Raw genomic sequence first — 14,654 nt, 5'->3', positions numbered from 1 at the left:
TCCATCCCAATGGCTTTCTCAGCTCCAATCAGCATTGTGAACCTTTTCCAGCCTTTATACCCACCTGGCCAACTCAGCCAGCTTAATACAAACACAATGACGGTGACATGAAATGCGTCAACGCCAGTCTCTGCTGCTTGATGTCGGTCTCTTTCTGAGAAGCCACTTTCTCAAAACCTTTGCCGCTTTCTTCCCAGACTCTGTCGACCATAGCCAAAGATGCTCGGAGGCACACTTGATGACAGCATTGCATAAGTAATGGGACTTTGCCTTCTGGATAAACACCAGGTTACGAGTCAACTCCTTCTGATGCAGCCAGATGCTCTTGGGTGGAGTCGGCGTTTGATTTAAAGCAACAGACTGGCTACACTAGCAGTTCCCTTGCTTTCTGGTGACTAGCATTAGCCAATCTCCAGACCTTGCCTTCTGGAACAATAAGATGTTAGAGGTCCACTCCTTCCCATGCACCGATAATATGCTGTTGGGTGGAGTCAGGGTTTTCTTTGAAGCAACAGACTGGCTATACCCGCAGGCCCTTGTTGTCTGGTGATTAGTAGCCCACGCTCTCCCTGCCACTTTAGATCCGAGGTCAGGGAACACAAGCTCTCCTTTTGAAAGGGCTGTTTAGAGGTGAGGACAATCCACTGCTAACCAGCTGTAGCTGGAAGAAGAGCCTCCTTCACCCCTTTTTGGAGATATTGCTTCTGACTCCAGAATGCATCCACTCTGCATCAGCAATTTGCCCTTGACTTCCTCTCGCTTGCCTGGGAAGAGCCAAACCAGCTCTCCCTGGTGGTCTAGTGGCTAGGATTCGGCACTCTCACCGCCGCGGCCCGGGTTCGATTCCCGGTCAGGGAAAAATCTTCTTTCTCCACCCGAAGCCAGCAGGTTTTCTGCTTCTTTCAGAACACTGGTAGTAGCTGGACACCGTCGTCTGGGCTTCTGCCTAGCAGAGCTGAAAAAGGTTTCGCCATCCATCCCAATGGCTTTCTCAGCTCCAATCAGCATTGTGAACCTTTTCCAGCCTTTATACCCACCTGGCCAACTCAGCCAGCTTAATACAAACACAATGACGGTGACATGAAATGCGTCAACGCCAGTCTCTGCTGCTTGATGTGGGTCTCTTTCTGAGAAGCCACTTTCTCAAAACCTTTGCCGCTTTCTTCCCAGACTCTGTCGACCATAGCCAAAGATGCTCGGAGGCACACTTGATGACAGCATTGCATAAGTAATGGGACTTTGCCTTCTGGATAAACACCAGGTTACGAGTCAACTCCTTCTGATGCAGCCAGATGCTCTTGGGTGGAGTCGGCGTTTGATTTAAAGCAACAGACTGGCTACACTAGCAGTTCCCTTGCTTTCTGGTGACTAGCATTAGCCAATCTCCTGACCTTGCCTTCTGGAACAATAAGATGTTAGAGGTCCACTCCTTCCCATGCACCGATAATATGCTGTTGGGTGGAGTCAGGGTTTTCTTTGAAGCAACAGACTGGCTAAACCCGCAGGCCCTTGTTGTCTGGTGATTAGTAGCCCACGCTCTCCCTGCCACTTTAGATCCGAGGTCAGGGAACACAAGCTCTCCTTTTGAAAGGGCTGTTTAGAGGTGAGGACAATCCACTGCTAACCAGCTGTAGCTAGAAGAAGAGCCTCCTTCACCCCTTTTTGGAGATATTGCTTCTGACTCCAGAATGCATCCACTCCGCATCAGCAATTTGCCCTTGACTTCCTCTCGCTTGCCTGGGAAGAGTCAAACCAGCTCTCCCTGGTGGTCTTGTGGCTAGTATTCGGCGCTCTCACCGCCACAGCCCGGGTTCGATTCCCGGTCAGGGAAAAATCTTCTTTCTCCACCCGAAGCCAGCAGGTTTTCTGCTTCTTTCAGAACACTGGTAGTAGCTGGACACCGTCGTCTGGGCTTCTGCCTAGCAGAGCTGATAAAGGTTTCGCCATCCATCCCAATGGCTTTCTCAGCTCCAATCAGCACTGTGAACCTTTTCCAGCCTTTATACCCACCTGGCCAACTCAGCCAGCTTAATACAAACACAATGACGGTGACATGAAATGCGTCAACGCCAGTCTCTGCTGCTTGATGTGGGTCTCTTTCTGAGAAGCCACTTTCTCAAAACCTTTGCCGCTTTCTTCCCAGACTCTGTCGACCATAGCCAAAGATGCTCGGAGGCACACTTGATGACAGCATTGCATAAGTAATGGGACTTTGCCTTCTGGATAAACACCAGGTTACGAGTCAACTCCTTCTGATGCAGCCAGATGCTCTTGGGTGGAGTCGGCGTTTGATTTAAAGCAACAGACTGGCTACACTAGCAGTTCCCTTGCTTTCTGGTGACTAGCATTAGCCAATCTCCAGACCTTGCCTTCTGGAACAATAAGATGTTAGAGGTCCACTCCTTCCCATGCACCGATAATATGCTGTTGGGTGGAGTCAGGGTTTTCTTTGAAGCAACAGACTGGCTAAACCCGCAGGCCCTTGTTGTCTGGTGATTAGTAGCCCACGCTCTCCCTGCCACTTTAGATCCGAGGTCAGGGAACACAAGCTCTCCTTTTGAAAGGGCTGTTTAGAGGTGAGGACAATCCACTGCTAACCAGCTGTAGCTAGAAGAAGAGCCTCCTTCACCCCTTTTTGGAGATATTGCTTCTGACTCCAGAATGCATCCACTCCTCATCAGCAATTTGCCCTTAACTTCATCTCGCTTGCCTGGGAAGAGCCAAACCAGCTCTCCTTGGTGGTCTAGTGGCTAGAATTCGGCGCTCTCACCGCCACGGCCCGGGTTCGATTCCCGGTCAGGGAAAAATCTTCTTTCTCCACCCGAAGCCAGCAGGTTTTCTGCTTCTTTCAGAACACTGGTAGTAGCTGGACACCGTCGTCTGGGCTTCTGCCTAGCAGAGCTGATAAAGGTTTCGCCATCCATCCCAATGGCTTTCTCAGCTCCAATCAGCACTGTGAACCTTTTCCAGCCTTTATACCCACCTGGCCAACTCAGCCAGCTTAATACAAACACAATGACGGTGACATGAAATGCGTCAACGCCAGTCTCTGCTGCTTGATGTCGGTCTCTTTCTGAGAAGCCACTTTCTCAAAACCTTTGCCGCTTTCTTCCCAGACTCTGTCGACCATAGCCAAAGATGCTCGGAGGCACACTTGATGACAGCATTGCATAAGTAATGGGACTTTGCCTTCTGGATAAACACCAGGTTACGAGTTAACTCCTTCTGATGCAGCCAGATGCTCTTGGGTGGAGTCGGCGTTTGATTTAAAGCAACAGACTGGCTACACTAGCAGTTCCCTTGCTTTCTGGTGACTAGCATTAGCCAATCTCCAGACCTTGCCTTCTGGAACAATAAGATGTTAGAGGTCCACTCCTTCCCATGCACCGATAATATGCTGTTGGGTGGAGTCAGGGTTTTCTTTGAAGCAACAGACTGGCTATACCCGCAGGCCCTTGTTGTCTGGTGATTAGTAGCCCACGCTCTCCCTGCCACTTTAGATCCGAGGTCAGGGAACACAAGCTCTCCTTTTGAAAGGGCTGTTTAGAGGTGAGGACAATCCACTGCTAACCAGCTGTAGCTGGAAGAAGAGCCTCCTTCACCCCTTTTTGGAGATATTGCTTCTGACTCCAGAATGCATCCACTCCGCATCAGCAATTTGCCCTTGACTTCCTCTCGCTTGCCTGGGAAGAGCCAAACCAGCTCTCCCTGGTGGTCTAGTGGCTAGGATTCGGCGCTCTCACCGCCGCGGCCCGGGTTCGATTCCCGGTCAGGGAAAAATCTTCTTTCTCCACCCGAAGCCAGCAGGTTTTCTGCTTCTTTCAGAACACTGGTAGTAGCTGGACACCGTCGTCTGGGCTTCTGCCTAGCAGAGCTGAAAAAGGTTTCGCCATCCATCCCAATGGCTTTCTCAGCTCCAATCAGCACTGTGAACCTTTTCCAGCCTTTATACCCACCTGGCCAACTCAGCCAGCTTAATACAAACACAATGACGGTGACATGAAATGCGTCAACGCCAATCTCTGCTGCTTGATGTCGGTCTCTTTCTGAGAAGCCACTTTCTCAAAACCTTTGCCGCTTTCTTCCCAGACTCTGTCGACCATAGCCAAAGATGCTCGGAGGCACACTTGATGACAGCATTGCATAAGTAATGGGACTTTGCCTTCTGGATAAACACCAGGTTACGAGTCAACTCCTTCTGATGCAGCCAGATGCTCTTGGGTGGAGTCGGCGTTTGATTTAAAGCAACAGACTGGCTACACTAGCAGTTCCCTTGCTTTCTGGTGACTAGCATTAGCCAATCTCCTGACCTTGCCTTCTGGAACAATAAGATGTTAGAGGTCCACTCCTTCCCATGCACCGATAATATGCTGTTGGGTGGAGTCAGGGTTTTCTTTGAAGCAACAGACTGGCTAAACCCGCAGGCCCTTGTTGTCTGGTGATTAGTAGCCCATGCTCTCCCTGCCACTTTAGATCCGAGGTCAGGGAACACAAGCTCTCCTTTTGAAAGGGCTGTTTAGAGGTGAGGACAATCCACTGCTAACCAGCTGTAGCTAGAAGAAGAGCCTCCTTCACCCCTTTTTGGAGATATTGCTTCTGACTCCAGAATGCATCCACTCCGCATCAGCAATTTGCCCTTGACTTCCTCTCGCTTGCCTGGGAAGAGCCAAACCAGCTCTCCCTGGTGGTCTAGTGGCTAGGATTCGGCGCTCTCACCGCCGCGGCCCGGGTTCGATTCCCGGTCAGGGAAAAATCTTCTTTCTCCACCCGAAGCCAGCAGGTTTTCTGCTTCTTTCAGAACACTGGTAGTAGCTGGACACCGTCGTCTGGGCTTCTGCCTAGCAGAGCTGAAAAAGGTTTCGCCATCCATCCCAATGGCTTTCTCAGCTCCAATCAGCATTGTGAACCTTTTCCAGCCTTTATACCCACCTGGCCAACTCAGCCAGCTTAATACAAACACAATGACGGTGACATGAAATGCGTCAACGTCAGTCTCTGCTGCTTGATGTGGGTCTCTTTCTGAGAAGCCACTTTCTCAAAACCTTTGCCGCTTTCTTCCCAGACTCTGTCGACCATAGCCAAAGATGCTCGGAGGCACACTTGATGACAGCATTGCATAAGTAATGGGACTTTGCCTTCTGGATAAACACCAGGTTACGAGTCAACTCCTTCTGATGCAGCCAGATGCTCTTGGGTGGAGTCGGCGTTTGATTTAAAGCAACAGACTGGCTACACTAGCAGTTCCCTTGCTTTCTGGTGACTAGCATTAGCCAATCTCCAGACCTTGCCTTCTGGAACAATAAGATGTTAGAGGTCCACTCCTTCCCATGCACCGATAATATGCTGTTGGGTGGAGTCAGGGTTTTCTTTGAAGCAACAGACTGGCTAAACCCGCAGGCCCTTGTTGTCTGGTGATTAGTAGCCCACGCTCTCCCTGCCACTTTAGATCCGAGGTCAGGGAACACAAGCTCTCCTTTTGAAAGGGCTGTTTAGAGGTGAGGACAATCCACTGCTAACCAGCTGTAGCTAGAAGAAGAGCCTCCTTCACCCCTTTTTGGAGATATTGCTTCTGACTCCAGAATGCATCCACTCCGCATCAGCAATTTGCCCTTGACTTCCTCTCGCTTGCCTGGGAAGAGCCAAACCAGCTCTCCCTGGTGGTCTAGTGGCTAGGATTCGGCGCTTTCTCCGCCGCAGCCCGGGTTCGATTCCCGGTCAGGGAAAAATTTTCTTTCTCCACCCAAAGCCAGCAGGTTTTCTGCTTCTTTCAGAACACTGGTAGTAGCTGGACACCGTAGTCTGGGCTTCTGCCTAGCAGAGCTGATAAAGGTTTCGCCATCCATCCCAATGGCTTTCTCAGCTCCAATCAGCACTGTGAACCTTTTCCAGCCTTTATACCCACCTGGCCAACTCAGCCAGCTTAATACAAACACAATGACGGTGACATGAAATGCGTCAACGCCAGTCTCTGCTGCTTGATGTGGGTCTCTTTCTGAGAAGCAACTTTCTCAAAACCTTTGCCGCTTTCTTCCCAGACTCTGTCGACCATAGCCAAAGATGCTCGGAGGCACACTTGATGACAGCATTGCATAAGTAATGGGACTTTGCCTTCTGGGTAAACACCAGGTTACGAGTCAACTCCTTCTGATGCAGCCAGATGCTCTTGGGTGGAGTCGGCGTTTGATTTAAAGCAACAGACTGGCTACACTAGCAGTTCCCTTGCTTTCTGGTGACTAGCATTAGCCAATCTCCAGACCTTGCCTTCTGGAACAATAAGATGTTAGAGGTCCACTCCTTCCCATGCACCGATAATATGCTGTTGGGTGGAGTCAGGGTTTTCTTTGAAGCAACAGACTGGCTAAACCCGCAGGCCCTTGTTGTCTGGTGATTAGTAGCCCACGCTCTCCCTGCCACTTTAGATCCGAGGTCAGGGAACACAAGCTCTCCTTTTGAAAGGGCTGTTTAGAGGTGAGGACAATCCACTGCTAACCAGCTGTAGCTAGAAGAAGAGCCTCCTTCACCCCTTTTTGGAGATATTGCTTCTGACTCCAGAATGCATCCACTCCGCATCAGCAATTTGCCCTTGACTTCCTCTCGCTTGCCTGGGAAGAGCCAAACCAGCTCTCCCTGGTGGTCTAGTGGCTAGGATTCGGCACTCTCACCGCCGCGGCCCGGGTTCGATTCCTGGTCAGGGAAAAATCTTCTTTCTCCACCCGAAGCCAGCAGGTTTTCTGCTTCTTTCAGAACACTGGTAGTAGCTGGACACCGTCGTCTGGGCTTCTGCCTAGCAGAGCTGAAAAAGGTTTCGCCATCCATCCCAATGGCTTTCTCAGCTCCAATCAGCATTGTGAACCTTTTCCAGCCTTTATACCCACCTGGCCAACTCAGCCAGCTTAATACAAACACAATGACGGTGACATGAAATGCGTCAACGTCAGTCTCTGCTGCTTGATGTGGGTCTCTTTCTGAGAAGCCACTTTCTCAAAACCTTTGCCGCTTTCTTCCCAGACTCTGTCGACCATAGCCAAAGATGCTCGGAGGCACACTTGATGACAGCATTGCATAAGTAATGGGACTTTGCCTTCTGGATAAACACCAGGTTACGAGTCAACTCCTTCTGATGCAGCCAGATGCTCTTGGGTGGAGTCGGCGTTTGATTTAAAGCAACAGACTGGCTACACTAGCAGTTCCCTTGCTTTCTGGTGACTAGCATTAGCCAATCTCCAGACCTTGCCTTCTGGAACAATAAGATGTTAGAGGTCCACTCCTTCCCATGCACCGATAATATGCTGTTGGGTGGAGTCAGGGTTTTCTTTGAAGCAACAGACTGGCTAAACCCGCAGGCCCTTGTTGTCTGGTGATTAGTAGCCCACGCTCTCCCTGCCACTTTAGATCCGAGGTCAGGGAACACAAGCTCTCCTTTTGAAAGGGCTGTTTAGAGGTGAGGACAATCCACTGCTAACCAGCTGTAGCTAGAAGAAGAGCCTCCTTCACCCCTTTTTGGAGATATTGCTTCTGACTCCAGAATGCATCCACTCCGCATCAGCAATTTGCCCTTGACTTCCTCTCGCTTGCCTGGGAAGAGCCAAACCAGCTCTCCCTGGTGGTCTAGTGGCTAGGATTCGGCGCTTTCTCCGCCGCAGCCCGGGTTCGATTCCCGGTCAGGGAAAAATTTTCTTTCTCCACCCAAAGCCAGCAGGTTTTCTGCTTCTTTCAGAACACTGGTAGTAGCTGGACACCGTAGTCTGGGCTTCTGCCTAGCAGAGCTGATAAAGGTTTCGCCATCCATCCCAATGGCTTTCTCAGCTCCAATCAGCACTGTGAACCTTTTCCAGCCTTTATACCCACCTGGCCAACTCAGCCAGCTTAATACAAACACAATGACGGTGACATGAAATGCGTCAACGCCAGTCTCTGCTGCTTGATGTCGGTCTCTTTCTGAGAAGCCACTTTCTCAAAACCTTTGCCGCTTTCTTCCCAGACTCTGTCGACCATAGCCAAAGATGCTCGGAGGCACACTTGATGACAGCATTGCATAAGTAATGGGACTTTGCCTTCTGGGTAAACACCAGGTTACGAGTCAACTCCTTCTGATGCAGCCAGATGCTCTTGGGTGGAGTCGGCGTTTGATTTAAAGCAACAGACTGGCTACACTAGCAGTTCCCTTGCTTTCTGGTGACTAGCATTAGCCAATCTCCAGACCTTGCCTTCTGGAACAATAAGATGTTAGAGGTCCACTCCTTCCCATGCACCGATAATATGCTGTTGGGTGGAGTCAGGGTTTTCTTTGAAGCAACAGACTGGCTAAACCCGCAGGCCCTTGTTGTCTGGTGATTAGTAGCCCACGCTCTCCCTGCCACTTTAGATCCGAGGTCAGGGAACACAAGCTCTCCTTTTGAAAGGGCTGTTTAGAGGTGAGGACAATCCACTGCTAACCAGCTGTAGCTAGAAGAAGAGCCTCCTTCACCCCTTTTTGGAGATATTGCTTCTGACTCCAGAATGCATCCACTCCGCATCAGCAATTTGCCCTTGACTTCCTCTCGCTTGCCTGGGAAGAGCCAAACCAGCTCTCCCTGGTGGTCTAGTGGCTAGGATTCGGCGCTCTCACCGCCGTGGCCCGGGTTCGATTCCCGGTCAGGGAAAAATATTCTTTCTCCACCCAAAGCCAGCAGGTTTTCTGCTTCTTTCAGAACACTGGTAGTAGCTGGACACCGTCGTCTGGGCTTCTGCCTAGCAGAGCTGAAAAAGGTTTCGCCATCCATCCCAATGGCTTTCTCAGCTCCAATCAGCACTGTGAACCTTTCCCAGCCTTTATACCCACCTGGCCAACTCAGCCAGCTTAATACAAACACAATGACGGTGACATGAAATGCGTCAACGCCAGTCTCTGCTACTTGATGTCGGTCTCTTTCTGAGAAGCCACTTTCTCAAAACCTTTGCCGCTTTCTTCCCAGACTCTGTCGACCATAGCCAAAGATGCTCGGAGGCACACTTGATGACAGCATTGCATAAGTAATGGGACTTTGCCTTCTGGATAAACACCAGGTTACGAGTCAACTCCTTCTGATGCAGCCAGATGCTCTTGGGTGGAGTCGGCGTTTGATTTAAAGCAACAGACTGGCTACACTAGCAGTTCCCTTGCTTTCTGGTGACTAGCATTAGCCAATCTCCAGACCTTGCCTTCTGGAACAATAAGATGTTAGAGGTCCACTCCTTCCCATGCACCGATAATATGCTGTTGGGTGGAGTCAGGGTTTTCTTTGAAGCAACAGACTGGCTAAACCCGCAGGCCCTTGTTGTCTGGTGATTAGTAGCCCACGCTCTCCCTGCCACTTTAGATCCGAGGTCAGGAAACACAAGCTCTCCTTTTGAAAGGGCTGTTTAGAGGTGAGGACAATCCACTGCTAACCAGCTGTAGCTAGAAGAAGAGCCTCCTTCACCCCTTTTTGGAGATATTGCTTCTGACTCCAGAATGCATCCACTCCGCATCAGCAATTTGCCCTTGACTTCCTCTCGCTTGCCTGGGAAGAGCCAAACCAGCTCTCCCTGGTGGTCTAGTGGCTAGGATTCGGCGCTCTCACCGCCGCGGCCCGGGTTCGATTCCCGGTCAGGGAAAAATCTTCTTTCTCCACCCGAAGCCAGCAGGTTTTCTGCTTCTTTCAGAACACTGGTAGTAGCTGGACACCGTCGTCTGGGCTTCTGCCTAGCAGAGCTGAAAAAGGTTTCGCCATCCATCCCAATGGCTTTCTCAGCTCCAATCAGCATTGTGAACCTTTTCCAGCCTTTATACCCACCTGGCCAACTCAGCCAGCTTAATACAAACACAATGACGGTGACATGAAATGCGTCAACGCCAGTCTCTGCTGCTTGATGTCGGTCTCTTTCTGAGAAGCCACTTTCTCAAAACCTTTGCCGCTTTCTTCCCAGACTCTGTCGACCATAGCCAAAGATGCTCGGAGGCACACTTGATGACAGCATTGCATAAGTAATGGGACTTTGCCTTCTGGATAAACACCAGGTTACGAGTCAACTCCTTCTGATGCAGCCAGATGCTCTTGGGTGGAGTCGGCGTTTGATTTAAAGCAACAGACTGGCTACACTAGCAGTTCCCTTGCTTTCTGGTGACTAGCATTAGCCAATCTCCAGACCTTGCCTTCTGGAACAATAAGATGTTAGAGGTCCACTCCTTCCCATGCACCGATAATATGCTGTTGGGTGGAGTCAGGGTTTTCTTTGAAGCAACAGACTGGCTAAACCCGCAGGCCCTTGTTGTCTGGTGATTAGTAGCCCACGCTCTCCCTGCCACTTTAGATCCGAGGTCAGGAAACACAAGCTCTCCTTTTGAAAGGGCTGTTTAGAGGTGAGGACAATCCACTGCTAACCAGCTGTAGCTAGAAGAAGAGCCTCCTTCACCCCTTTTTGGAGATATTGCTTCTGACTCCAGAATGCATCCACTCCGCATCAGCAATTTGCCCTTGACTTCCTCTCGCTTGCCTGGGAAGAGCCAAACCAGCTCTCCCTGGTGGTCTAGTGGCTAAGATTCGGCGCTCTCACCGCCGCGGCCCGGGTTCGATTCCCGGTCAGGGAAAAATCTTCTTTCTCCACCCGAAGCCAGCAGGTTTTCTGCTTCTTTCAGAACACTGGTAGTAGCTGGACACCGTCGTCTGGGCTTCTGCCTAGCAGAGCTGAAAAAGGTTTCGCCATCCATCCCAATGGCTTTCTCAGCTCCAATCAGCATTGTGAACCTTTTCCAGCCTTTATACCCACCTGGCCAACTCAGCCAGCTTAATACAAACACAATGACGGTGACATGAAATGCGTCAACGCCAATCTCTGCTGCTTTATGTCGGTCTCTTTCTGAGAAGCCACTTTCTCAAAACCTTTGCCGCTTTCTTCCCAGACTCTGTCGACCATAGCCAAAGATGCTCGGAGGCACACTTGATGACAGCATTGCATAAGTAATGGGACTTTGCCTTCTGGATAAACACCAGGTTACGAGTCAACTCCTTCTGATGCAGCCAGATGCTCTTGGGTGGAGTCGGCGTTTGATTTAAAGCAACAGACTGGCTACACTAGCAGTTCCCTTGCTTTCTGGTGACTAGCATTAGCCAATCTCCAGACCTTGCCTTCTGGAACAATAAGATGTTAGAGGTCCACTCCTTCCCATGCACCGATAATATGCTGTTGGGTGGAGTCAGGGTTTTCTTTGAAGCAACAGACTGGCTAAACCCGCAGGCCCTTGCTGTCTGGAGATTAGTAGCCCACGCTCTCCCTGCCACTTTAGATCCGAGGTCAGGGAACACAAGCTCTCCTTTTGAAAGGGCTGTTTAGAGGTGAGGACAATCCACTGCTAACCAGCTGTAGCTAGAAGAAGAGCCTCCTTCACCCCTTTTTGGAGATATTGCTTCTGACTCCAGAATGCATCCACTCCGCATCAGCAATTTGCCCTTGACTTCCTCTCGCTTGCCTGGGAAGAGCCAAACCAGCTCTCCCTGGTGGTCTAGTGGCTAGGATTCGGCGCTCTCACCGCCGCGGCCCGGGTTCGATTCCCGGTCAGGGAAAAATCTTCTTTCTCCACCCGAAGCCAGCAGGTTTTCTGCTTCTTTCAGAACACTGGTAGTAGCTGGACACCGTCGTCTGGGCTTCTGCCTAGCAGAGCTGAAAAAGGTTTCGCCATCCATCCCAATGGCTTTCTCAGCTCCAATCAGCATTGTGAACCTTTTCCAGCCTTTATACCCACCTGGCCAACTCAGCCAGCTTAATACAAACACAATGACGGTGACATGAAATGCGTCAACGCCAATCTCTGCTGCTTTATGTCGGTCTCTTTCTGAGAAGCCACTTTCTCAAAACCTTTGCCGCTTTCTTCCCAGACTCTGTCGACCATAGCCAAAGATGCTCGGAGGCACACTTGATGACAGCATTGCATAAGTAATGGGACTTTGCCTTCTGGATAAACACCAGGTTACGAGTCAACTCCTTCTGATGCAGCCAGATGCTCTTGGGTGGAGTCGGCGTTTGATTTAAAGCAACAGACTGGCTACACTAGCAGTTCCCTTGCTTTCTGGTGACTAGCATTAGCCAATCTCCAGACCTTGCCTTCTGGAACAATAAGATGTTAGAGGTCCACTCCTTCCCATGCACCGATAATATGCTGTTGGGTGGAGTCAGGGTTTTCTTTGAAGCAACAGACTGGCTAAACCCGCAGGCCCTTGCTGTCTGGAGATTAGTAGCCCACGCTCTCCCTGCCACTTTAGATCCGAGGTCAGGGAACACAAGCTCTCCTTTTGAAAGGGCTGTTTAGAGGTGAGGACAATCCACTGCTAACCAGCTGTAGCTAGAAGAAGAGCCTCCTTCACCCCTTTTTGGAGATATTGCTTCTGACTCCAGAATGCATCCACTCCGCATCAGCAATTTGCCCTTGACTTCCTCTCGCTTGCCTGGAAAGAGCCAAACCAGCTCTCCCTGGTGGTCTAGTGGCAAGGATTCGGCGCTCTCACCGCCGCGGCCCGGGTTCGATTCCCGGTCAGGGAAAAATCTTCTTTCTCCACCCGAAGCCAGCAGGTTTTCTGCTTCTTTCAGAACACTGGTAGTAGCTGGACACCGTCGTCTGGGCTTCTGCCTAGCAGAGCTGAAAAAGGTTTCGCCATCCATCCCAATGGCTTTCTCAGCTCCAATCAGCACTGTGAACCTTTTCCAGCCTTTATACCCACCTGGCCAACTCAGCCAGCTTAATACAAACACAATGACGGTGACATGAAATGCGTCAACGCCAGTCTCTGCTGCTTGATGTCGGTCTCTTTCTGAGAAGCCACTTTCTCAAAACCTTTGCCGCTTTCTTCCCAGACTCAGTCGACCATAGCCAAAGATGCTCGGAGGCACACTTGATAACAGCATTGCATAAGTAATGGGACTTTGCCTTCTGGATAAACACCAGGTTACGAGTCAACTCCTTCTGATGCAGCCAGATGCTCTTGGGTGGAGTCGGCGTTTGATTTAAAGCAACAGACTGGCTACACTAGCAGTTCCCTTGCTTTCTGGTGACTAGCATTAGCCAATCTCCAGACCTTGCCTTCTGGAACAATAAGATGTTAGAGGTCCACTCCTTCCCATGCACCGATAATATGCTGTTGGGTGGAGTCAGGGTTTTCTTTGAAGCAACAGACTGGCTAAACCCGCAGGCCCTTGTTGTCTGGTGATTAGTAGCCCACGCTCTCCCTGCCACTTTAGATGCGAGGTCAGGGAACACAAGCTCTCCTTTTGAAAGGGCTGTTTAGAGGTGAGGACAATCCACTGCTAACCAGCTGTAGCTAGAAGAAGAGCCTCCTTCACCCCTTTTTGGAGATATTGCTTCTGACTCCAGAATGCATCCACTCCGCATCAGCAATTTGCCCTTGACTTCCTCTCGCTTGCCTGGGAAGAGCCAAACCAGCTCTCCCTGGTGGTCTAGTGGCTAGGATTCGGCGCTCTCACCGCCGTGGCCCGGGTTCGATTCCCGGTCAGGGAAAAATATTCTTTCTCCACCCAAAGCCAGCAGGTTTTCTGCTTCTTTCAGAACACTGGTAGTAGCTGGACACCGTCGTCTGGGCTTCTGCCTAGCAGAGCTGAAAAAGGTTTCGCCATCCATCCCAATGGCTTTCTCAGCTCCAATCAGCACTGTGAACCTTTCCCAGCCTTTATACCCACCTGGCCAACTCAGCCAGCTTAATACAAACACAATGACGGTGACATGAAATGCGTCAACGCCAGTCTCTGCTACTTGATGTCGGTCTCTTTCTGAGAAGCCACTTTCTCAAAACCTTTGCCGCTTTCTTCCCAGACTCTGTCGACCATAGCCAAAGATGCTCGGAGGCACACTTGATGACAGCATTGCATAAGTAATGGGACTTTGCCTTCTGGATAAACACCAGGTTACGAGTCAACTCCTTCTGATGCAGCCAGATGCTCTTGGGTGGAGTCGGCGTTTGATTTAAAGCAACAGACTGGCTACACTAGCAGTTCCCTTGCTTTCTGGTGACTAGCATTAGCCAATCTCCAGACCTTGCCTTCTGGAACAATAAGATGTTAGAGGTCCACTCCTTCCCATGCACCGATAATATGCTGTTGGGTGGAGTCAGGGTTTTCTTTGAAGCAACAGACTGGCTAAACCCGCAGGCCCTTGTTGTCTGGTGATTAGTAGCCCACGCTCTCCCTGCCACTTTAGATCCGAGGTCAGGAAACACAAGCTCTCCTTTTGAAAGGGCTGTTTAGAGGTGAGGACAATCCACTGCTAACCAGCTGTAGCTAGAAGAAGAGCCTCCTTCACCCCTTTTTGGAGATATTGCTTCTGACTCCAGAATGCATCCACTCCGCATCAGCAATTTGCCCTTGACTTCCTCTCGCTTGCCTGGGAAGAGCCAAACCAGCTCTCCCTGGTGGTCTAGTGGCTAGGATTCGGCGCTCTCACCGCCGCGGCCCGGGTTCGATTCCCGGTCAGGGAAAAATCTTCTTTCTCCACCCGAAGCCAGCAGGTTTTCTGCTTCTTTCAGAACACTGGTAGTAGCTGGACACCGTCGTCTGGGCTTCTGCCTAGCAGAGCTGAAAAAGGTTTCGCCATCCATCCCAATGGCTTTCTCAGCTCCAATCAGCATTGTGAACCTTTTCCAGCCTTTATA

The 14,654-nt window shown here is 50.5% G+C and overlaps 12 non-coding genes across 12 annotated transcripts; all 12 read left to right on the top strand.

The window, feature by feature from the left end:
- Positions 1-786: 786 nt before the first annotated feature.
- Positions 787-858, top strand: TRNAE-CUC (transfer RNA glutamic acid (anticodon CUC)). Its single transcript has one exon. It is a non-coding gene; the product is annotated as a tRNA-Glu (tRNA).
- A 2,847-nt stretch (positions 859-3,705) lies between these two features.
- TRNAE-CUC (transfer RNA glutamic acid (anticodon CUC)) lies at positions 3,706-3,777 on the top strand. The gene has a single exon. It is a non-coding gene; the product is annotated as a tRNA-Glu (tRNA).
- Positions 3,778-4,678: 901 nt separating this feature from the next.
- TRNAE-CUC (transfer RNA glutamic acid (anticodon CUC)) lies at positions 4,679-4,750 on the top strand. Its single transcript has one exon. It is a non-coding gene; the product is annotated as a tRNA-Glu (tRNA).
- A 901-nt stretch (positions 4,751-5,651) lies between these two features.
- On the top strand, positions 5,652-5,723 carry TRNAE-UUC (transfer RNA glutamic acid (anticodon UUC)). The gene has a single exon. It is a non-coding gene; the product is annotated as a tRNA-Glu (tRNA).
- A 1,874-nt stretch (positions 5,724-7,597) lies between these two features.
- TRNAE-UUC (transfer RNA glutamic acid (anticodon UUC)) lies at positions 7,598-7,669 on the top strand. Its single transcript has one exon. It is a non-coding gene; the product is annotated as a tRNA-Glu (tRNA).
- A 901-nt stretch (positions 7,670-8,570) lies between these two features.
- Positions 8,571-8,642, top strand: TRNAE-CUC (transfer RNA glutamic acid (anticodon CUC)). The gene has a single exon. It is a non-coding gene; the product is annotated as a tRNA-Glu (tRNA).
- Positions 8,643-9,543: 901 nt separating this feature from the next.
- TRNAE-CUC (transfer RNA glutamic acid (anticodon CUC)) lies at positions 9,544-9,615 on the top strand. Its single transcript has one exon. It is a non-coding gene; the product is annotated as a tRNA-Glu (tRNA).
- A 901-nt stretch (positions 9,616-10,516) lies between these two features.
- On the top strand, positions 10,517-10,588 carry TRNAE-CUC (transfer RNA glutamic acid (anticodon CUC)). Its single transcript has one exon. It is a non-coding gene; the product is annotated as a tRNA-Glu (tRNA).
- A 901-nt stretch (positions 10,589-11,489) lies between these two features.
- Positions 11,490-11,561, top strand: TRNAE-CUC (transfer RNA glutamic acid (anticodon CUC)). Its single transcript has one exon. It is a non-coding gene; the product is annotated as a tRNA-Glu (tRNA).
- Positions 11,562-12,462: 901 nt separating this feature from the next.
- TRNAE-CUC (transfer RNA glutamic acid (anticodon CUC)) lies at positions 12,463-12,534 on the top strand. The gene has a single exon. It is a non-coding gene; the product is annotated as a tRNA-Glu (tRNA).
- Positions 12,535-13,435: 901 nt separating this feature from the next.
- On the top strand, positions 13,436-13,507 carry TRNAE-CUC (transfer RNA glutamic acid (anticodon CUC)). Its single transcript has one exon. It is a non-coding gene; the product is annotated as a tRNA-Glu (tRNA).
- Positions 13,508-14,408: 901 nt separating this feature from the next.
- On the top strand, positions 14,409-14,480 carry TRNAE-CUC (transfer RNA glutamic acid (anticodon CUC)). The gene has a single exon. It is a non-coding gene; the product is annotated as a tRNA-Glu (tRNA).
- Positions 14,481-14,654: the final 174 nt, after the last annotated feature.

This window comes from Staurois parvus, unplaced genomic scaffold (genome assembly GCF_062004578.1).
Source record: "Staurois parvus isolate SC_StPar_1 unplaced genomic scaffold, SC_StPar_1.0 ptg001181l, whole genome shotgun sequence".
Classification (NCBI taxonomy): Eukaryota; Metazoa; Chordata; class Amphibia; order Anura; family Ranidae; genus Staurois; species Staurois parvus.
This window is presented reverse-complemented; position numbering and strand designations above follow the sequence as displayed.